This window comes from Miscanthus floridulus, chromosome 4 (assembly GCF_019320115.1).
Source record: "Miscanthus floridulus cultivar M001 chromosome 4, ASM1932011v1, whole genome shotgun sequence".
Classification (NCBI taxonomy): domain Eukaryota; kingdom Viridiplantae; phylum Streptophyta; class Magnoliopsida; order Poales; family Poaceae; genus Miscanthus; species Miscanthus floridulus.
In genome coordinates, this window is record NC_089583.1 from 78,789,735 (window position 1) to 78,812,994 (window position 23,260).

Consider the following 23,260-nt stretch of genomic DNA (forward strand, 5'->3'; position numbering starts at 1 on the left):
AATTGGAATGGAGTTTGGAAATTCAGGTCCAGTTAATCATGTATTAATTCAGAATGTCGTCATACTTTTTTATTGTCCATTGGGCGCCTAAAATTGATTATATTCTATCCAGTAGCCAACTTGGCAGATTGATTACTCTGTGTTTAATTGCAAAAGGCACTATTGCCACTTTATATTCAGTTCGTACTTCAGACTTTAAACAGTTGCAAGTTTAAAAGGGTTGGATGAACTATGTTTTTATCGGGGACTAATATTAGGGTACCCGAAGAGGAGGAGCTAATGACCGTCAACATTGATTCATCCGCGCGACTACACCGCTTGCCGGGTCACTTCTCGTCCGTCCGCCGAGGCCATGGGCCCTGCCTCGTCTAACCCTCGAGGGTTGGCTCCGCCTCGGTGGGCGCTGTGGCCGCAGGCCTCATCTCGCCCGACCCCCGAGGGTTGACTCCGCCTCAGGCTGACTCCCGAAGGGCTGCCTCCGCCTCGTCCGACGTCTAAGGGCAGACTCCGTCTTGCCCGACCCCCGAGGGTTGGCTCCGCCTCTCCAACGTCTGAGGGCAGACTCCGTCTCGCTCGACGTCCGAGGGCTGGCTAGGGGCTGGCTCCATCTCGCCCGACGTCCGAAGACTAGCTCCACCTCGCCCGACGTCTGCGCGCTGCTCCTTCATAACTACGCATGTCGATAAGGCAGGGCACTCGAATCAACCGCAATATCGAGGACCATATCCTGCACGTCTGCAGGAAAATACTATCAGGATATGACAAGAAGGGTGCTTTGAGACCTTCCAGGCATGTCAGAGCCCGAACAGTGTTGTAGACATTGACATTTGTCTTATAGTGTTGTGGGCGCCGTCATTCGCCCTCGGGCGTGGATCCTGACGGAAGCTCACGACAACCACTACGATCCTGAAGGAAACTCGCATCACCTACAGTAATAGACGTGCGGTCACTGCGTCGTCTGCTCCCCGAAGGGCCGCGGATTAGCACCCTGGTCCACTGCACCGCCCGCCAGGGCGGGATGGGACGTGACAACTTGCTGACAATGCTAGGACATGGCATCATCAGCGGACAGACGCCCGACGCGGCCCTATCAGGATCAGCGGACATGCACCCAGCGTGGAGCTATCCCTGGCACTATCTGCCATGTCAGCGGGGCTCGTATAGAGGAAAAGGAAGACCCGGCATCTTTGAAGGACCTCCTTTGCCCCTGATTTTTCTTCTTTCTCCTATCTGTAATCCCTGCTCCCCCTTGGCCTATAAAAGGAAAGGGCACCCCACTAAGGGGATCAAAAAACACATCACGCATCACATCACACATAGCTGAGCAGCAACCAAGCTCTTGGCATCCATTCGACCTTTCCATCAGAGACTTGGGATCCGTCCCTCTCTCGTCCGTTTGTAACCCCTACTACGAAATTTTCAGTGCTAATAACATGAGCAGCAGCCATGAACTAGACGTAGGGACATTCTGCCTGAACCAATATAAACCTTGTGTCTTTTTAGCATACCATTCGGGTCAGACACGCAATAACATAAATTTACTCGTTGGTGTTTACTCGAAACACCGACAGTTGGCACGCCAGGTAGGGGACCTTTGCGCGTTCCAACATTAACATTAGGCCACGAATGGCTAGCCACGGTATCAGCTGGGTCCCTGGCGCACACGTGGGCTTCGGGGACCTGGACTTCATCATCACGGTGGGAGGAGAGTTGGCATTGGCCCACGCCGCCATCCAACCTCTCCCCTCCATCGGCCTCGACTATGGGAGGCTTGAGCGCCAGCTCGGCGTCTCCCTAGGACCCTCGCCCTCTAGGGAGGACCCGTACCGCCTCACCTTCTCTTACGCCAATGAAATGGCATGGCTCGTCGGAGGGGAACCCCTCTCTCAGGAACACCCCATACGAAGCGCCCCGACAGTGCTTTCGTTCGGTCTTCGCAACGTCGTGGGGACCGTTAGCCACCTTGTGGCACAACGCATCATTCCACCTCCCACGAACGACGAATTTGTGGGGGTGATCGAACACGTCGTGGAATCTCTCCATGACCTCCTCACAGAGGAGCCAGAGTCGCCCTCTGGCTTTAACTCCAGCACGGGAAGCCATCACTCCTCTCGTGAATGCTTCATGATGGGTACCCCCGAGGGACACGTCGAAAGCATCCGTGAGGAGGAGGCTACCTCGGCGAACAACCTCGACGATGAGGCCGAGGGGGAGACAGCGGCGCCACCTCGCATGCAGGTGGAGTAGCTAAAAGCCTGACACCGAGAGATCAAGGAAGCGTGGCTTCAGCTCGAACAGGAATGCGCGGAGCTCGATCGGTAAATCGAGCGCCACGGAGACGACGGGCGCGCACACGCCATGGCACGTGACGTGAACCGAAGGATCATCACCGACGATGAAGCCCTCCCACATTTCATCTGGGCAAGCCAAAATATCGCCGCCACGACGGCCTTGCTCCATGGCCTTCCAGAGGCCACGACGCTCGAGGATCATCAGGCCCACCATGAGATTCACACGTTGCTCGAGCGTGCAGCGGCGCAGCAGGCCGAGAGCTTGTTGTCTCGGCGACGCAAGCTCAACGCTAGCCAGCACACGCTCTCAGAGCATCCTGGCAGGGATGCGTCAGTCCACCAGGTGCCACAAAGCGGTGGGCAGCGCACCACGGTCCCGGTGCATCGACGTCTCGGCCGCAACCGTGACGCACACAACACCCTCGATGCTCGCAGGTGTACCCATGATGATCTGAGAGGGAGCTAGCCACGGCTATCACCCTCACCGTGGCAGATGCTACGACAGCGGTGAGGACCAAAGCCTGGGCCCTGGCCTGTTGGGGCCTCAGGCCTTCAGTCAATACATCCTCAACACTGCCTTCCCACCAAGGTACGGACCACCAACCCACATCCCCAAGTACTCTAGGGAAATGAACCCCAGACTATGGCTCGAGGATTATCGGCTTGCCTACCAAGCCGATGGTGCGGATAATGATGATTTCATTATCTGCAACTTTCCATTGTTCTTGGCTGGTTTGGCACAAACATGGTTGGAACACCTACCGTCCAACAGAATCCAAGGTTGGGCGGACCTGAAGGAGACCTTCGTGGGAAACTTCTAGGGCACATACAAGTGCCCTAAGAACCCATGGGACCTCAAGAACTGCCGACAGAAGGTCAGAGAAACCCTCCATCGGTACATCTAACGATTCTCCCGGTAGTGCAATGAGCTGCCTAACATCGCCGATGCTGACGTTATAGGGGCTTTCCTATCTAGGACCACTTGTGAGTCTCTGGTTCACAAGCTAGGACGCAAGGGTCCGCGAACCACCAAGGAACTCCTTAACATCGCCACCAACCACGCCTCGAGCGAAGAAGCAGTTGAAGCAATCTTCGATCGCCTCAATGGCAAGGCAAGGTGGGATGAGGTCGCTGGTGAAGGCACCTCTAACCATTCCGCCAAAAAGAAGAACAACAAGCAATGGCGCGAGGGCTCTCTCGTGGCTGCCGCTAACCGCAGGGGTGGTCGGAAGCCCACAAAGGGCACTCCAAACCACTTCAAAATACTACTCGAGGGGCCATGCCCAAACCATGCCTTCCCCGTCAAGCATTTGTACAAGGACTGTGCCCTTATAAAGCGGTTCTTGTCCAGAGGCCCCAATAAAGGGGAGCATGGGAAGGACCCTGACCGTACCACGGATGACGCCGAGGGGAAGGACGATGGCTTTCCAACACTAGATGGCTGCCTCATGATCTTTGGAGGATCGGAGGCCTATGACTCCAAGTGCCACCAGAAGATCACATGTCGCGAGGTCTATGCGACCAAACTGGCCACGCCTGCCTTCCTCCGATGGTCGAAGTCTGCTATAACCTTTGATTGGACCGACCACCCAGAGAACATCCCACAGCCAGGGAGATACCCACTCGTGGTCGACCCAATTGTCGGCATGAAGTGGCTCACCAAAGTACTGATGGATAGAGGCAGTGGCCTCAACATCATGTACGCTGAGATGCTCGACGCTATGGGCGTTGACCGAGCGCGCATCTGACCAACCGGAGCAGCTTTCCATGGCATCGTGCCTAGAAAGCAGGCCATGCTGCTTGGGCAAATCGATCTGCCCATCACCTTTGGGGGTCTGTCCAACTATAAGACAGAGACCCTCACCTTTCAAGTGGTTGGATTCCACAGAACTTACCATGCCATCCTAGGACGACCATTTTACGTGAAGTTCATGGCCATCCCCAACTACACCTACCTCAAGCTAAAGATGCCAGGCCCCGGTGGGGTCATCACCATCGGCACATCCTTCCAACGCGCCTATGAGTGTGAGGTCAAGTGCTACGATCATGTCGTGGCAATCATCGCCTCTGGAGAGCTCGCGAACATCAGAAAAGAGGTCACCGAAGAAGCGCTCGACCCCAAAAGGTCGATCGGGTCCTTCAAGCCAGCAGAAGGCTCTAAGGAGGTCCTCATAGACCCCTGAAAGCACCCAGGGAAAAATGGTGCACATTGGTACCATGCTTCCCTCCGAATAGGAAAGCGCGCTCGTCGGCTTCCTCCATGCCAACAGAGACATCTTTGCGTGGAAACCCTTAGACATGCTAGGCATTCCAAGGGAAGTCGCCGAGCACGCCTTGAAGATCCGCCTAGGCTCCAAGCCAGTTAAACAACGCCCACGTCGCTTCAACGAGGGGAAAGTAGGACCAACGGCAAGGAGGTAGCAAAGCTTTTGGTGGCCGGATTCATCAAGGAATTATACCACTTAGAGTGGTTATCCAATCCCGTTCTTGTACAAAAGAAAAGTGGGAAATGGAGGATGTGTGTTGACTACACGGGTCTCAATAAGGTGTGCTCAAAAGGATCCGTTTCCTTTGCTACGCATAGACCAAATAGTCGACTCTACCTCAGGGTGTGAAACCCTCTACTTCCTTGATGCGTACTCCGGGTACCATCAAATCGTGATGAGGGAGTCCGACTAGCTCGCGACATCTTTCATCACCCCCTTCAGATCGTTCTGCTACATCACAATGCCGTTCGGTTTGAAGAACGCTAGGGCTATGTGGGGGATATGACCCCCGGTATCCACAAGACAAGACATGCGCCACGCCATCAGAGGTGGCCTAGCCCACAAGATCAAGGCATGCACGACACTGGTCGACGTGCACCACAAGATATTATATAGTACCAAGGATACTTTCTTTATAACTCTACCCCTCTAGAGTATATAAGGAGAGGCAGGGGTCCCCTAGTCGATAGCTACTACATCTCAATGCAATACACGAAAGACACAGGATGTAGGGTATTATGTCGATCAGACGGCCCGAACCTATCTAAATCGTTATCTCTGCACCTTGTGTCACCATCCGGTTCCTATCATGCGCACCTCCATCGATCAATCTACCTTCGTGGGAAACCCCTCGGAGGACTGTCAAGCATCTTTTGTCAATAGTTAGCGTCCACCGTGGGGCTCGCGCACACTGATCCCTAGCAAACCAGATGGCGTAACTCAAGATCAACATCCTTCGCGGCAACTCAACTGATCGCGTCGACATCCTTCGACAACCATGGCGCACGTCTTCATACGTGGATTGACATCGCCAAGCTCCGACTACGTCCGTCCTACTCCAACACGAGATCAACTTCGTTCCAGCCATCAAGCGAGTTGCCTGCATTGCCGACCATATAACGTCATACGTCGCTGACTAGACATTCTGTCTAAAGCTAAGTCACGCTTTAATATTTTCCTAAATATTCTCCAATCTCCGTATATCGTCATAATGTTTCTCCGAGCTGTTTTCTCTATGTTTGCTCTCCAAATGATTTTCTGAACCCCCGAACAGTCATGTTGACGCTCGGATGTCCCCAAAGAAGGCCCTGTCTCTGGCTCCTCCCTACACGTGCACAAGCGTCTGCCCTCTGCGTTATGGGTGATCGGCCATGGCTCCTTAGCGACGCTTTGTTCTTCCTACACGCACATGGGTTCCACACTCCGTGTTATGGTTAACGCGTTAGCTAGGGCTGGAGACTCAGCTATACACTAACTGGTCGCGCGGTTTATATTAAATATAAATAAATCTTTAGAATAACACTAAGTGTTCACACCAACTGATCGCCGAGCTACATACGCTATTTCTTCTCCGGAGTTCATATATTTTTACATCATGTACTATCCGTTCTACATATTTGTATTGTAGGATCATCGTCTAGGCCATTGGACCACCTGGTGCTCGGACTTCTCCACTAATCAACTAGTCGGCCCGCTAGGTCCATGGACTTCGTCGCCGACCAGTTGATTGGACTGTTCGCCGGTCGCTTCTACTCAATGCTCACTTCGCCACCGACCAGTTGACCGGACTGTTCATCGCTCGTGCTTCATCGCCAGCTACCCCGAGGACTCCTCGGTGCTCGGACATCGCCAGTGATGTCGGGGACTCCTCAGTGCTCAGACATCACCAGCTGAACCAAGGACTCCTCAGTGCTTAGACATCGCCAGCGATGCCGAGACTCCTCGGTGCTAAGACATCGCCAGCTATGTTTAGGGTCTCCTCGGTGCTCGGACATCACCAGCTATGCGTGGGGTCAAATCTTGCTATGTCTCATCGGTGTGCTATCAAGCTGCTCCATGTTGTTCGAATCAGGGTGCTGATCTTGGGCAGCATGTCTAGGGTCTTGATACGCGCATGTCAGATGACGTCGGCAAGCTTTCAGACTTCTTTTCTTTCACCATGCTACAAGATTCATTCTCATCTTCCAGCAGGCTCGGGGACTAAGTGGCTACACTTCACCTAGCGGTGAATGTAGTGCTTATTTCTTGATTTACCCTCCTTATTGATGGAGTCTAAGTGGCTACACTTCTCCTAAGTCAAAGAATTTTTAGATTTTGAACTTGAGCTCCTTACATCCTTATGGAAAGCCATACTTGGAATACACTGCTTGGTGACGGTTCATAGCTGCTCGGCGACGGTTCACAACTGCTTGGCAACTCATCACGGTGATCGAACCATGAGTTTGGCTACTCGGCTTTGTTCGCACCTGCTCAGACAAGCTCAAGACGGCATTGCACAACAGATACAAGATGCTCAGGGACTAGCTATGGAGGATATGACCCCTGGTATCCACAAGACAAGACATGGGTCACGCCATCAGAGGTGGCCCAGCCCATAAGATCAAGGCATGCATGGCACTAGTCGACGTGCACCGTAAGATATTATATAGTACCAAATGAGATACTTTCCTTGTAACCCTATCCCTCCAGAGTATATAAGGAGAGGCAGGGGTCCCCTAGTCGACAGCTACTACATCTCAATGCAATACACCAAAGACACAGGACGTAGGGTATTACGTCGATCAGATGGCCCAAACCTGTCTAAATTGTTGTCTCTGCGTCTTGTGTCACCATTTGGTTCCTATCATGCGCACCTCCACTGATCAATCTACCTTCGTGGGATACCCCTCGGAGGACTGCCGAGCATCTTTTGTTGATAGGCTACATACCAGTGTTGTATGCTCAAGTGTTTCGGGAACCTCATCGGGCGTACTGTTGAGGCCTACGTTGATGACATCGTGGTCAAATCCAAATGGGTTGACCACCTCATAGTCGATCTTGAGCAGACCTTTGCAAAACTCCGAGCAAACAGCATCAAATTCAATCCCGAGAAGTGCGTTTTCAGGGTCCCGAGGGGCATGCTGCTTGGTTTCATTGTCTCCGAGCGTGGCATTGAAGCAAACTCGGAAAAGATCTTAGCCATCACAAGGATGGGCCTAATTTAGAATATAAAGGGGGTGCAGCGAGTTATAGGTTGCCTCACCATGCTCAACTGCTTCATCTCATGCCTTGGTGAACGAGGTCTCCCCCTTTATCGACTTCTGAAGAAGGCCGACCACTTCGAATGGACATCCGAGGCCTAGGAGGCACTTGACATGGTCAAGCTACTTCTGACGAAGGCCTCGATCCTAGTTCTTCCTGCCAATGGAGAACCCCTTCTGCTCTACATTGTGGCCACCATGCAAGTGGTCAGCGCCGCCCTGGTGGTGGAGCGAGAAGAAGAGGGGCACGCCCTCAAAATACAGCGCCCTGTGTACTTCATCAGCGAGGTCCTATCCGACTCAAAGACCCGCTTCCCCCAAATCTAGAAGCTTCTGTACGCTGTCCTCATCACTAAGAGGAAGCTACGTCACTACTTCGAGTCACATCTAGTGACGGTCGTGACGTCCTTCCCCCTCGGTGAGGTCATCCAAAACCAGGATGCCACTGGAAGAACCACAAAATGGGCACTCGAGCTAATGGGTCAGGACATTATGTATGCCTCCTAGATGGCCATCAAGTCCCAAGTGTTGGCTGATTTTGTCATAGAATGGACCGAGGTCCAAATGCCACCAGCGATTGTTGATCAAGAATGATGGATGATGTACTATGACGGTTCGCTAATGAAGAAGGCCGCCGATGCAAAGCTGGTCTTCGTGTTGCCCCTCAGGGTATGAATGAGGTACATTGTCCATCTCCATTTCCCCTCATCCAACAATGTGGCTGAATATGAGGCGCTCATCAATGGCCTATGCATTGCCATCAAATTAGGCATCCGATGCCTCGATGTTCGAGGAGATTCTCAATTGGTCATCGACCAAGTCATGAAGGAGTCAACCTGCCATGATGCCAAGATGGCCGCATACTGCCGAGAAGTCTGACGGTTGGAGAACAAGTTCGACGGCCTCGAGCTCAATCACATCTCGAGGCGCCTCAATGAGGCAGCCGACGCGCTTGCGCAAGCAGCATCCGGCCAAGAGCTGATGCCAATGGGCGTCTTCACTAGTGACCAGCACAAGCCCTCAGTTCATTATGAGGGGTCGAAACAAGGCGATGATGGTCCATCCAATCTAGGCTGGGGGCTGACCAATCGATGGCTCCATCTGGCCCCGAAGTCATGGAGCTCAAAGAGGACCCAGCGATAGAGCCTGACCCTCTAGTCAACTGGAGGATGCTCTACCTTGACTACCTCCTCCATGACATGCTACCAATGGACAAGACAGAGGCTCGATGGCTCGCATGTCGCACCAAGTCCTTTGTTCTTATGGAGGGCGAACTCTACAAGCGAAGCCACACCGGGATCCTGCAACACTGCATCCCCATCGAACAGGGGAAGCATTTGTTGAGCGATATCCATGGTGGGGTTTGCGGTCACCTTGCCGCACCTAGAACCTTGGTCAAAAACACATTTCGACTGGGCTTCTATTGGCCCACCGCTATAGCCAATGCCGAGCAGATCGTGCGCACCTACAAAGGGTGTCAGTACTACACTCGATGGATTCACCTACCAGCCCAAGCACTCCAGACGATCCCTATCACGTGGCCATTCATGGTCTAGGGGCTCGATCTGGTTGAACCTCTCAAAAAAGCGCTCGGGGGCTACACCCACTTGCTTATCACCATAGACAAGTTTACAAAATAGATAGAGGCTTGGCCAATCTCCGCGATCAAATCTGAGCAGGCCATGCTGTTCTTCCTCGACATCGTCCATCGCTTTGGAGTCCCAAACTCCATAATCACGGACAATGGCACACAGTTCACTGGGAAGAAGTTCCTCCAATTTTGTGATGAACATCACATCCGCGTCGACTGGGCCTCCATAGCACACCCCCGAATGAACGGGCAAGTGGAACGCGCAAACGGCATAGTCCTATAGGGCCTCAAACCTAGGATCTTCAATCGGTTGAACAACTTTGGTGCAGATGGGTCACCGAGCTTCCCTCAATGCTCTAGAGTCTAAGGACGACCCCCAGCCAGGCCACCAGCTACACACCATTCTTCAGGGTCTACGATTATGAAGCCATCCTCCCAACCGACCTCGACTATGGAGCACCAAGGGTTAGGGCATACGACGAACAAGGAGCTGAGGCATCCCTCGAGGACGCCATGGACCAACTGTACGAAGTGCGCGACATCGCCCTCCCCTGCTCGGCCAAGTACCAGTAGGCATTTAGACGATACCATAGTCATCGAGTGTGGGGTCGGGCCTTCAACGTCGAAGACCTGGTTCTTCGCCTCGTCTAGAACAACAAGGATCGCCACAAGCTCTCCCCTCCATAGGAGGGACCGTACGTCATCGCGGAGGTGCTCCAACTAGGCGCCTATAGGCTAAAGACCATCGACGGCAAGGTCTTCACCAATGCCTGGAACATCAAGCAGCTACAACGCTTTTACCCTTAATAAACACACATTTTCTCTCATCAGTTTTGTTATCCAACTACCTGATTTTTCAGTGACATCCTACCCCAGCAACGGCAAGGGGTCAGACCTCACTTAGGGGCTGATATGAGCATTTCTATCCGGCAAACATTTTCTGTGCTCTTCCCCCTCCCCCTTATGTTAGGACCTAGGAGCTAGGTTTATGGGAACAAGCTCTAAGTATAACTGGTTGGACTATGGGATACATATGCCTCAGCGGCTATGGTGTCTTGGCACACTAGCGTAATCAGAATTGGCTCACCCGCACTCCGAGCTCTTATGACCTTAACAAACAAAAAGGGTCGGAATGCACTAACTCTTTGTGCAAAAAGGGGAGAAGAGCTAAGAGACTGTTTGCTACACCGAAATTCAAGAGCTTGTCCATTTGTCACAAGTTTTCTCTGATTGCCCTATCTACCTAACTAAATTCTTGCATATGATGTCCTCATTCTCTATTTCTATAGGAAAAACTTGTCTCAACAGGTAACACAAGTCGATCGGACGGCTTGGCCACGGCCGAGGAACGGGTAGGATGCAAACAGGATCTGGCTCATATCCGGTGAAGGCTTCCTAAACCCATCACTCTTACCATCGAGGTAAAACCAATGCCCAGGTCGATCAAATGGCTCAAAACCACCGCCGAGAGACAGGCACCCTTACTTACTTACTTTACTTATTAATTTTGATACCGAGTATCTGACCCTAGCAATGGCAGGGGGTCAGACATCGCTCAGGGGTTGGTGGGAGTATCTATTTGCTAGACATTCTCTTTGCCTAACCCCTCACGTTTAAAAACTGGAGGTAAGGTGTGCGGGCACAAAACTTTCAGGAAACCTGGTCGGACCGCTAGGACCCTATGCCCTAGCGGCTACGGCGTTTTTGCCCACCCGCACGATCAGAGTCTTTGTCTTCGCACTCCAAACCTTAACCTCCACCTTCTCAGGAAGGGCATGGAGGGGCCTACCTACAGAATCTCCATCAAGGAGAGGCTGTCAGGTCACCCAAATCGATCGAACAGTTTAGGCCGCTACTGAGCGATAGATACAGAAGAATCAGAGGCTCCTGTAGGTTACACCGGCCCCATCACGAATGTCAGACCCGAACCCCACACGGACACATCCGGTAATAACTCCTAGAACCTGTCGCTCGTGCCATCGAGGTAACATTACCAACCCCTACTTTTTCTTTATATATGATCATTCATTCATCCATTTCCATTCATACATTCGTTCATTCAAATCATTCATACATTCATCTCATACATCCAAGCATTGCATATGCAATTATTGCATCGCAACGCTTTTCGTCGCATCACGAAGCGGTAGTCGTCTCATTCGATATGAGAGGCGACCGACCGAGGTTCAAAGGCCAACCCATGAAGGGCTCGAGGCCACCTCGTGTCAAATAGAGCTAGGGGAGAAAAACCGAGATGAGTCCAGCGGCCTTGCCCGACCCCATTCAGAAGCGGACTAGGACATCTCGACCTTTCTCGTTCAATTCTAACCTCGAGCCAAGCCCATAGAATCTCCATCGAGGAGAGGCCAATGGGCCATCTAAGCCTATTGAATGGCTCAGGCATTTGACGAGAGGCGCATTAAGAAGTAGTGGAATACCACATGAGGGGTCTATCGACCTCATCAGCGGATGATGGACCCAGATTCCACTCGAACATGCCTATTAGCGAGCTCACCGAGCACGACAATCGAGCCATTGAGGCAAGTGTCGTTAGCTCAGCCCCTCTGCTAGCAGAAATCGAGGACAGGGTGATGCAAGAAACACGGCCGACCCCTACTGAACCCCGCGGGGCTCGAGGGCTCAAACTGCCCATCCTAGATCGAGAGACCAAGGTTCAAAGGCTGGCTCGTGAAGAACCAAGGCCGCCTCACGCCGAACAAAAGCCAGGGGGGAAACACAGATGATCCCCAGCGGCCTTTGTGTAAGTGCAATCAAGTCCTATTGTGGGTTTTGGCATTGATGACCACCAAATTAGAGGACTAATGAGATTTATCAAGATAACAACAGGGAATCAAAAAATGAGGATGATGTACAGGTTGTAGGTGTCCTAATTACAAAAGGTGGCTAGACCTAGCTTAAAGGAGGTTTAAATTCTTTTATGTTTTGAAATTGAGTTTAGGGAAAGCCATACTATTAAGAGAGATTTTAGGATAGTTGGTCAACTATTGAACCAGATGCTCAAATTCTTAGATTTACATCCTCTCACCCAGTCAAAACAGCTAGCCAAATTTTACCTCACCTTACCTATTTTGGCTAGGGCGGCAGTGCCGGCCTATTAAGAGCGGTAGTGCCGCCCTTAACTGACCATTGGACCCAAGGGGTATTTATACCCTTTAGGCCCAGCCCACAACGGTCATCCACTTTACTTAGTCATTCTGCTCGAAACAGAATAGAACCAAAGCTCACCCTCTCTCCTCTATTGTTGCTCCTTCATCTCTCAAGCAAATCCTTGATTCCAACCATCAAAACTTAAGAGAAAAGGTAGGAAAACTCGATTGGAGAGCAGATCCACTGATTCCCAAAGTCTAAGAGCATTTGGTTTATGTTTGGCTGGTGGTTCTAGAGTTTGTTACTCTTAGAGCTTTCTCCTAGCCGGCTAGGCGTCGCCCTTGGGCTTGCCAACTCATGTGGCAGCCTTGGAAGGTTTGTAACCTCATTCTCAGAGCTAAGAAATCACCTCTCACTTCAAGAGTTCATCCTCTTGATTTGAGAACGAGGGCAAGGCAAGCCTTTGTGGCAAGCCCAAGCCTTTTGTGGCTTCCTCAATAATATGGACTTAGGCAAACCTTTGTGGTGAGCTAAACCATGGGATAAATCTTGTGTCTTGCATGCTTCATCTTGTTTACTTGCTGGTTTAGCTCTTTGGTAGCTGGTGTTAGGGTTTGGTTGCTCAATCCACTCTTGTGTGGAGTTTCTGTGGTATTCAATCTTCGAACTGGATCTTATCTTTCTATTGTAGGATTAAGCAGCTAATGGGGTCAGGTTCATCTCTGTAAAATCTCAGTTGTGTTAGATTTATTTTTGAAGAGTGGCAATGCCGCCCTGCAGTCCAGCAGTGCCGCCCTCTATTCTGACAGAGTTTTGAGTTGAATTTTTATAGGCCTATTCACCCCCCTCTAGGCCTCCTTTATCTTCCTGTAGATCCTACAAGTGGTATCGAAGCGAGGTGTTGCTTCGTATATGCTTCACCGCGTGAAGTATGGAAGAAGGAGGAGGTTCGAGGACCATTCATGATGCAAACGCAAGTGGTGTGCACATCGAGGATGTCAGCAGTAGCAGGGAATGTCCATGTCGACAGCAAGTGATGCCACCATCAAAGAAGCCAAGACCACTGATGCCAAAAGAAGAAAGGCAAGAAAAGAAAGAAAAGCCGCCAAGATTGCAACAAGAGAAGCTAGAGAAAAGAAGAAGGAAGAGCAACGGCTCAAGGACAAGAAGAGAAAAGAAGCTAGAAGAATCACAAGAGAGGCAAGAGTCAAGAGAAGGGCAGCAAGAGCTCAAGAGCAAGAGAAGAATGAGTATGATGCATCATCTAGTGAGCTCTCTAGTAGCTCGGATGATGGAGATGATGATGTGTCATACCATGCTTCAAAAGATAGCAAGAAGGTGAAGAGCAAGGACAAGAAGAAGGATAGCAATGACAAGGGCAGCAACAACAACAAGAACAAATAAGCCACCGTATCCTTTAATTATTCTTATTTGTCTAACCATAACAAAATATCCTTTATCAATGTACCTGCAGGCAAGTTGCCTCATTTTGATGGGACAAACTTTGCCAAGTGGAAGCACTTGATGAGTGCCTATCTTGTAGGTCTTCACCCCGGTCTTTGGGAGATTGTGGTGAATGGATTGCAGCCATCGGAAGATCCCAAAGAGCCAACAAATGAGAAGTTAGCTATTGTCCATCTCAATGGCCAAGCCACTAGCATTCTTCTTAGTGCCTTGGATGGAAATGTGTACAACCGAGTGATGAATGTCAATGTTGCAAAGCAGATTTGGGACACTTTGCATCTAGCACATGAAGGTGTTGATAAAGTGAGGAAAGTAAAGATTGATTTGTTGATGGCTAAGCTCAATAGGTTCGTGATTGTTGATGGAGAGGGGCCACAAGAGATGTTTGATAGATTGATGACCTTGGTGGGCAAGATTAGAGGCTATGGATGTGATGAGCTTGATGATCACAAAGTGGTGAAGGTTATGTTGGAAGCCTACTCACCAAGAAATAAGACCATAGTTACCTTGATTAGAGATAAGAAGAAGTTTGAGCACTTCACACTAAATGATGTGCTTGGAAGATTGTTGACATTTGACATGCAAAGAGAAGAAGCCAATGAGAGGAGAAGACTTGGTGAGTTGCAAGCCAAGCTAGAAGGCATAAAAATCAAGGAAGTAGCTCTCAAGGACAATAAATCAAGCAATCCAGGCACCTCCAACAAGGCAAAGGGCAGCAAGCAAGCATCAACAAGTCAGCCCAAGGAAATCAAGTCAACTCCACAAAATGATGATCCAAGTTCATCCTCAAGTGAAGATGAAGATGATGGGGCTAATTACATGAAGATTGATGACATGGCTTTGTTCATGAAGAACTATCACAAGGGGCTAAAAAGGAATGGGTATAAAATAGTGCAAAGAAGGTTTCCAAACAAGAAGAAGAGGACTTGCTATAATTGTGGCAGCACCGAGCATTTCATTGCTAAGTGTCCCTATGAGAAGAAAGACAACAAATACAAGAGGGACAACAATGAAGGCAAGCATGAACACAAAAAGTGATATAAGCAAATGGGAGAGGCACGCATTGGACATGAATGGGACTCAACTAAGGAGTCAAATGATGAGGATGTGAAGGTTGCAACCGTGGCCATTCAAAAGCCATCCTCTACACCAAGGCTCTTCAACAACATGTCCGATGATGATGACCACCACTCCACTCACATTTGTCTTATGGCTAAGGGTGAGAAGGTAAAACAAAGAGCCAAATCTCCTCCACCTCCTAGTGACATCTCTAGTAGTGAACTTAGTGATTCTAGTGATGATGAAACTAGTGATGTTGAGAAATATGCTAAATTGACTAAAAATTTGGATCCTAAGACCAAGCTCTTCATCACAAATCTAATGGAGGAATTAGAAAGTATCAAAGCCGAGCTAGCCGATAGAGATGAAAATCTTGAGGAAACCAAAAAGATGTATATTGGCTACAAGGAAGCTCTTGAGTTAGAGAGGAGTGAGGTGAACTCTTTGAACAAGGCCTCGACCGAAGAACAAAGAGAACATGCTCTCACAAAGAAGGCAAATATTGCACTCAATGACAAGTATTGTGTCTTAGTTGAAAAGCACAACAAACTTAAGGAGCAATATAATCTTCTATGGGAGAGCACCCCACTGTCCTCTAACACAAATGACATTTCTATTCCCTCCACTAGCCAAGGGTGTGGAAAATGCTATAATCTTGACTTAAATATTTATTCCACTAACCTTGCAAACATGGAGGTTATGAAAAAGGAGATTGCTAGGCTCAATGCTATGTTAGGCAAAAGGTACATGGAAGGTAAGAAATCTGCTGGTGGCAAAGTTGAACAACCAAAGAGGCCGCAATACAAAGATGGAAGAAATCCACACATCAAGGATGGGCTTGGGCACACTCATGGAGGTAAAACCAATGGGAGAAAGGTAATCAATAGATATGAGTGTATGCAGTTCATGAGCAAAGGGTAGGAAGGTATAGATAGGTCTACACAGATGGTGGCACAAGGCCAGCCCAGAGCAGCACCGCAGCCTATGGACGACAGTGCCGCTGTGAAGGGCAGCAGTGATGCCCCCCACAGAAAAGGGAAGACCACCTCCTCCTCCTTTGCTCATGTCAAGCCCAAGAAGAAGGTGTCTCATCCTGAGTAGGTTGTCTAGAAACCAAAGAAATCTATCTGGGTCACTCCAAATAGATATGCTTGTCAACCAAAGGCAAAAACACCTCAATAATGTTTGAATTCTAACTTTGTTTTATAGCACAACAGCAAGGGGGGAATGTTTGCCAAGTTTGTTGGAATGGTTAAAAATGTTTATCTTAATGCTTTCATTTGGGTTCCTAAAGTTCTTGTGACTAACGTGTAAGGCCCCAAGAATATTTGGGGACCTCAAACTAGGAACTAAACTTGTGTTGCAGGCATACTCCTCCGGTGGGTCAAGTTGGGTACTTGACAGCGGCTATACAAATCATATGACCGGACAAAGGAGTATGTTCTTATCATACTCCCCAACTACAAACTCAGATGAGAATATCATATTTGGTGACAATTCAAAAAGGGGTGTGATTGGACTTGGTAAAGTAGCTATTACACTTGATCATTCAATTTCAAATGTCTTACATGTTGATTCCTTGAAGTACAATCTGTTGTCCGTCTCTCAATTGTGTGAGATGGGCTACAATTGTCTCTTCACGGATAAGGGTGTGGAAGTCTCTAAGAGGGAGGATTCCTCTATTATCTTTATGGGTCGCCTCAAGAACAAGTTTTACCTAGTTGATTTCAGCAAAAGTAAAGCTAAGCTTGAGACCTGTTTAGTGGCAAAATCTAGCATGAGTTGGCTATGGCATCGCCGACTAGCTCATGTTGGGATGAGAAACTTGGCCAAACTCCTAAAAGACAACCACATCCTTGGACTAACCAATATTCAATTTGAGAAAGACAGAATTTGTAGTGCTTGCCGAGCCAGAAAGCAAGTAGGTGTACCTCACCCACCAAAGAGCATCATGACCACCACACAACCGTTGGAGTTGATTCACATGGATCTCTTTGGACCGGTCACCTACCTGAGCATCAGGGGTAACAAATATGGTCTAGTTATTATTGATGATTATTCCTGTTTCACTTGGGTGTTCTTTGTTTATGATAAGTCCCAGGTGCAAGAGAAAGTCAAGATATTTGTGAGAAGGGCACAAAGGGAGTTTGGTCTTCCTATTAAGAAGATGAGAAGTGACAATGGGACTAAATTCAAGAACACTCTAGTTGAAGAGTTTCTTGACGATGAGGGCATCAAGCATGAGTTTTCAACTCCTTACACCCCTCAACAAAATGGTGTAGTAGAGAGGAAGAACCATACACTTCTTGATATGACAAGGACAATGCTAGATGAGTACAAGATGTCGGGCCTCTTTTGGAGTGACGCCGTCAACACTGCTTGCCATGCCATCAACCGCCTCTACTTACACAAGAAACTCAAGAAGACTTCATATAAGCTTCTAACCGGTAACAAACCAAAGGTGTCATACTTTAGAGTGTTTGGGTGCAAGTGTTTTATACTTAACAAAAGACCCAAAACCTCTAAATTCGCACCTAAAGTTGATAAAGGCATTCTTCTTGGTTATGGATTAAATGAGCATGCCTATCATGTCTTCAACAAAACCATGAGTAGAGTTAAAGTCACGGTAGATGTGACATTTGATGAATCTAATGGCTCTCAAGTGGAGCAAGTTGATTCAAGTGTTGTAGAAAAGGAGGATCCACCATATGAGGCAATCAAACAAATGGCTGTAGGAGACATTAGGCCACAAGAAGATCGAGCCACTGATGATGAGGATCCCCAGGCTGTTGCTGCATAAATTTCCATTGACGTACTCCATCGACAAGGGCAGCACTCACCTGCTAAAAATTAGCAGGGCGGTAGTGCCGCCCCATCCACCTCAGCAGCAGCTCCTTCAACTCCTACTCCACCACTTCATGGGCTAAACTTGGAGCCTGTCTTTGAACAAGAAGAAGCTAAGTCTAGAAGAAGAACAAGGAGGTGTTGAGCATCCAAGGCTATGTCAAACTATACAACGGGATCACCCCATTGACAACATCCTTGGGAGCATTCAAAAGGGGGTAACAACTCATTCACATTTAGCAAATTTTTGTCAATGTTACTCATTTGTTTCCTCTTTGGAACCTCTCAAGGTAGAACAAGCACTTGGAGATCCAGATTGGGTCATGGCCATGCAAGAAGAGCTCAACAACTTCGAGAGAAATCAAGTGTGGAACTTGGTGGAAAGGCCCAATACCAATATCATTGGTACCAAGTGGGTCTTCCACAACAAGCAAGATGAAAATGGCGTGGTGACAAGGAACAAAGCAAGATTTGTGGCCTAAGGCTTCACTTAAGTAGAGGGCTTAGACTTTGAAGAAACATATGCATCGGTGGCAAGACTTAAAGCAATTCGAATGCTTCTAGCCTTTGCTACCCATCATGACTTCAAGCTGTACCAAATGGATGTTAAGAGTGCATTCCTCAATGGCCCAATACAAGAGTTGGTGTATGTGGAGCAGCCACCAGGGTTTGAAGATCCCAAGTTCCCCAACCATGTCTATAAACTCTAAAAGGTGCTCTATGGGCTTAAGCAAGCACCAAGAGCATGGTATGAATGCCTTAAGGAATTCTTGCTCAAACAAGGCTTTGAAATAGGCAAAGCTGACCCTACACTCTTTACTCACAAAGTTGGAAATGATATATTTGTGTGCCAAATATATGTCGATGATATAATATTTGGTAGTACTAACCATGTGTATTGTGAGGAGTTTAGTAGGATCATGACTAAGAGATTTGAGATGTCCATGATGGGTGAGCTGAAGTTCTTCCTTGGATTTCAAATCAAGCAAATGAAGGAAGGGACGTTCATTAGCCAAAACAAGTACACCTATGATATGCTAAAAAAGTTCGACATGGTGAATGCCAAGCCTATCAAAACTCCTATGACAACCAATAGACATCTTGATCTAAATGAAGAAGGGAAAGCCATGGACATCAAGGTATATCGCTCCATGATTGGCTCTCTACTTTACTTATGTGCATCTAGGCCGAACATAATGCTTAGTGTGTGCATGTGTGCTACATTTCAAGCCAACCCGAAAGAGTATCATTTAGTGGCTGTTAAAAGAATCTTGAGATATTTAGTACACACTCCTAACCTTGGCTTGTGGTATCCCAAGGGCTCCAAGTTCAATCTACTTGGCTATTCGGATTCTGACTATGCCGATTGCAAGGTAGATAGAAAAAGCACTTCGGGGACATGTCAATTCCTGGGACGGTCTCTAGTGTCTTGGAGTTCAAAGAAGCAAAATTGTGTAGCCCTTTCCACCACCGAGGCCAAGTATGTTGCAGCCGGTGCATGTTGTGCTCAACTACTTTGGATGAGGCAAATCCTTCATGATTTCAGATGTCAATTCACCAAAATCCCACTCTTGTGTGACAATGAAAGTGCCATAAAGCTTGCAAACAATCCCGTAAGCCACTCAAGAACCAAACATATAGACATCCGACATCACTTCCTGAGAGACCACGAAACCAAAGGAGATATTGAAATTCGTCAAGTGAGCATCAAAAAACAACTAGCCGATATCTTCACTAAGCCTCTCGATGAGTCAAGGTTTTGTGCTTTACGTAGTGAGCTAAGTATACTTGATTTTTGTAACGTGGTTTGAAATATGGCACACCTCGGTTTGACAACCTAGCGACATAGGAAAATGATTTAAAAGGATATTATATTGTGTTTCAAAACCATTTCAAAAGGCCAACTAAGTGTCATGACCATTGTCTGTATTGTTGATTGCTTACTGGTCATGATATTTAGATAATATATATCCATATCTGAGGTAAAGGAGGTCATAAAGTTTCAGCGTAATCCCTGCAAAATTGGCAGGGCGGCAGGGCCACCCATAATGGCCGGCAGTGCCGCCCTCTGAAAACTAGGCCGTTTTCTAACAATTTTGACTGGGTTGTGAAGCCCGTTTTCTTCTATCTATTCCATTCTCTGGCCCCCGACCCAACTCTTTCCTTCTCTCCCAGCTGACGCTGATGCCCATGCTTCTCTCTCTTTCTCTCTCAAGCACACACCGTCACTGTTCCTTGCGGTCTTCCACCCCGGCAGTGCCGCCCCTACAGCTGGCCAAGTCTCCTCGTCGCTGGCCCCCTACAAGAAGCTCCTAGCTTCAAATCCATGGCTAGGGTTTCATATATCTATTTTTAGACTCTGATCATGAAATTGTGATGATGGATAGACATTGTTGGAAGTAGAATTTAACCAGAACGAGAAAGTTGAAAATGAACTAGTGAAGCAACTGAGGGAGGCAGTGCCGGACTCAGGGGGTGGCAGTGCCATCCTACCATGCTGATTCCAAATCCAGCAAAGCTTCTCATGTCATTTTCAAAATTCTTTTTCTTGTTAAAACCTGCTTGCAACTGTTTCTAACTCATTATCTTATACAGTTTCTTATCAAGTCTCATTTAATTGCATAGATGGACCGAGGAAAAAGGAAGGTGATGTCAACTAAGCAAAAGGTCAAGAGAGGCAGGGGACAGGCAAGCTATATTCCTAGTGACAGAAATCTTGATGAAGACCTTGCTGAAGAAGAAAGAATTCAGAGGATGGGAATGACCATTCATGTGTGGCCTGATTCTCCTCTGCACATTTTAGAGTTTGATAGCAGCTACATGAGAGAAAACACTAATGGGTTCAACCTCAATCCTCCCCAAAACAGTGACAATCATACAGTTCTTGATTATTCCATGAGCTAGTAGAAGACAGGTGAAGCTAGAGAGATTGATCCTTACTCCTCTAACAGGTCCAGTGGCATTGATTATAGATTTTGGAATGCTTTCCAATCTGATTTTTATGCCACAGCCATCCTATCTAAGCCAAAGGGCAAGATTAGCAAGATGCAGTACATTGATTTTGGTGACTTGGAGAGCAGGGATGATCATGGGTTTGTTGTAGCCATCAAGACCTGTGACCGCTTTGAGATGATAGATATCATAAGTTTTAGGCATGATTGGAACAGGGAGATTCTTGCACAGTTCCATGCCACTTACTATTGGAATAGGGAAGTGGATGAGCTTCATTGGATGACTGATGGGTGACATTATCGCATTGATTTTGTCACCTTCTATCGTATTCTTGGTTTTGGACACATCCACAGGGGATATGAGAGGATTCATAATGAACGTTGTCTTGAGCCAATGGGAGTAAGCTTCATGTGGGAGAATCAAAATCTTGTAGTTCCTGATTGGTCAAGGACCAAGCTCATGAGCTTCTATTACATCATGAACAATCTTTTTAGGATCACTCTTAACCCCAAAGATAATGCAACAGATTTGAATGGCTACATCACTAAAGTATTGTCTAGGTTTCCCAGTAGTGAAAAGTTTAATGTTCCAAGGTTTATTTGGGTTGAGCTAGCATATGCCATGGATGATGGGAGGAGATCTTTGTCCTATGCTCCTTACCTCATGTTTGTGATTGAGAGAGTGACTGGCATGTGGTTCCCTAAGGATTGTGAGCACACTATTTACAACATCAAAAAGACCCATGGTGGCTTAGGGGGAACTTGGGTCAGCTACTCAGTGCACTTATTTTGGAGGACATGGAGATAGTGGGGTAGCAGGCTTTCACTCTTCTAGAGCTGCACATAGAGATATTCCTGAGCCGTCCAGGGCTAGGGAACAAAAGAAGAAGTCAAAGTGGGGAAAGATGAGTGCATGGATGAAGGCAATCTTTGCTCATTGTGCATATGCTTCATAGACTGCTTATGAGGATAGAATGGAAAACAGGGAAGCAATGAGGCATGCTAGGGAAATGGCAGGGCTACCACCCCTTCCACCAGTGCAGTTACCACCTCAGTTTCCTAACTTGCCTCGCCTTTCTTCCTCTGACGAGGAGCAGGATCAGCCACATAAGCACCATTATGACCAGCCAGATGATCAGCAGTATGGGCACTCATATGAGCCGTTTAGTTAGTACTATGAGTACCCATAGGGGCAGCATTTTGAGTAGCCCCCAAAGGCAGCAGGACCTTGGTGCAGAGATTCACTCCATAGAGCCGATCCATAGGTTCAAGCAGCCTTGTTTCGCAAATATTCTAGGAGACCCGTGTCATCGACGGATCAGCCAGGTCCTTCTACTGTAGCTGGGTCATCTCCGCGACGTTCAGCACCGCTTCACTTCACACACCCACAATCGCAGGACGTGCCCGCGGTCGACTCCGGCAGTGGACAGATGAACTTTTCTTCTTTTCTTCCCTTTTTTGGTACTGATGCAAAGGGGAGAAAATTAGAGGGGGTCAATATATTTCGACCGCACATACCAATGAGTTCTCTGCCGCTGCGGCTTTGTCCTGATCCTATGAGAGTAGTTTGTAGTGGTTGTGAGTTTGACGAGTCGCTCAAAAACTCTATCCTTTGAATTAAGCTACCTTATGACTTAATTTTGCTTTGGATATGGACATGTATTCATGGTTACTGTTTTAGCTTGTCATATTCTGAGTTTAGATTGTTTTATATTCATATGATCTGCTATGGAACCTGATTGCTACCTGACCGATATAGTCAGGATGGCAGTACCACCCTCTGAGGCCGATAGTGCCGCCCTGTGTTGTATCAGCCAGGGTCTTGTGTGCTTGAAGTGATATAACATGTCATATGCATCATATTTATTCCTGTGACACCTTGTTTAGCACCCAACAGCAGGCATGGATGTAGGGGGAGGTTCTCATCACACTTAAAATGTGAATTGTGGCCTTTCATGCCAAATTGAGAATTAAAATCTCTATTCACATATTTAGGGGGAGGCTCCTACACCCATAGTTCAAAAATCTTAGTTTAGATTTCATATCTTTTGTAAGCTCTAATTGGGTTGTCATCAATCACCAAAAAGGGGGGAGATTGTAAGTGCAATCAAGTCCTATTGTGGGTTTTGGCATTGATGACCACCAAATTAGAGGACTAATGAGATTTATCGAGATGACAAGTAGGGAATCGAAAAATGAGGATGATGTATAGGTTGCAGGTGTCCTAATTACAAAAGGTGGCTAGACCTAGCTCAAAGGAGGTTTTAATTCTTTTATGTTTTGAAATTGAGTTTAGGGAAAGCCGTACTATTAAGAGGGATTTTAGGATAGTTGGTCAACTGTTGAACCAGATGCTTAAATTCTTAGATTTATATCCTCTCACCTAGTCAAAACAACCAACCAAATTTCACCTCAACTTACCTGTTTTGGCTAGGGCGACAGTGCC

General features: G+C 47.9%; 1 protein-coding gene across 1 annotated transcript in view; it reads right to left on the reverse strand.

The window, feature by feature from the left end:
* The window catches only part of LOC136551797 (uncharacterized), a 46,289-nt gene that overhangs the window by 2,088 nt on the left and 20,941 nt on the right, over positions 1 to 23,260 (reverse strand). The gene's annotated exons all lie outside the window — the stretch shown is intronic.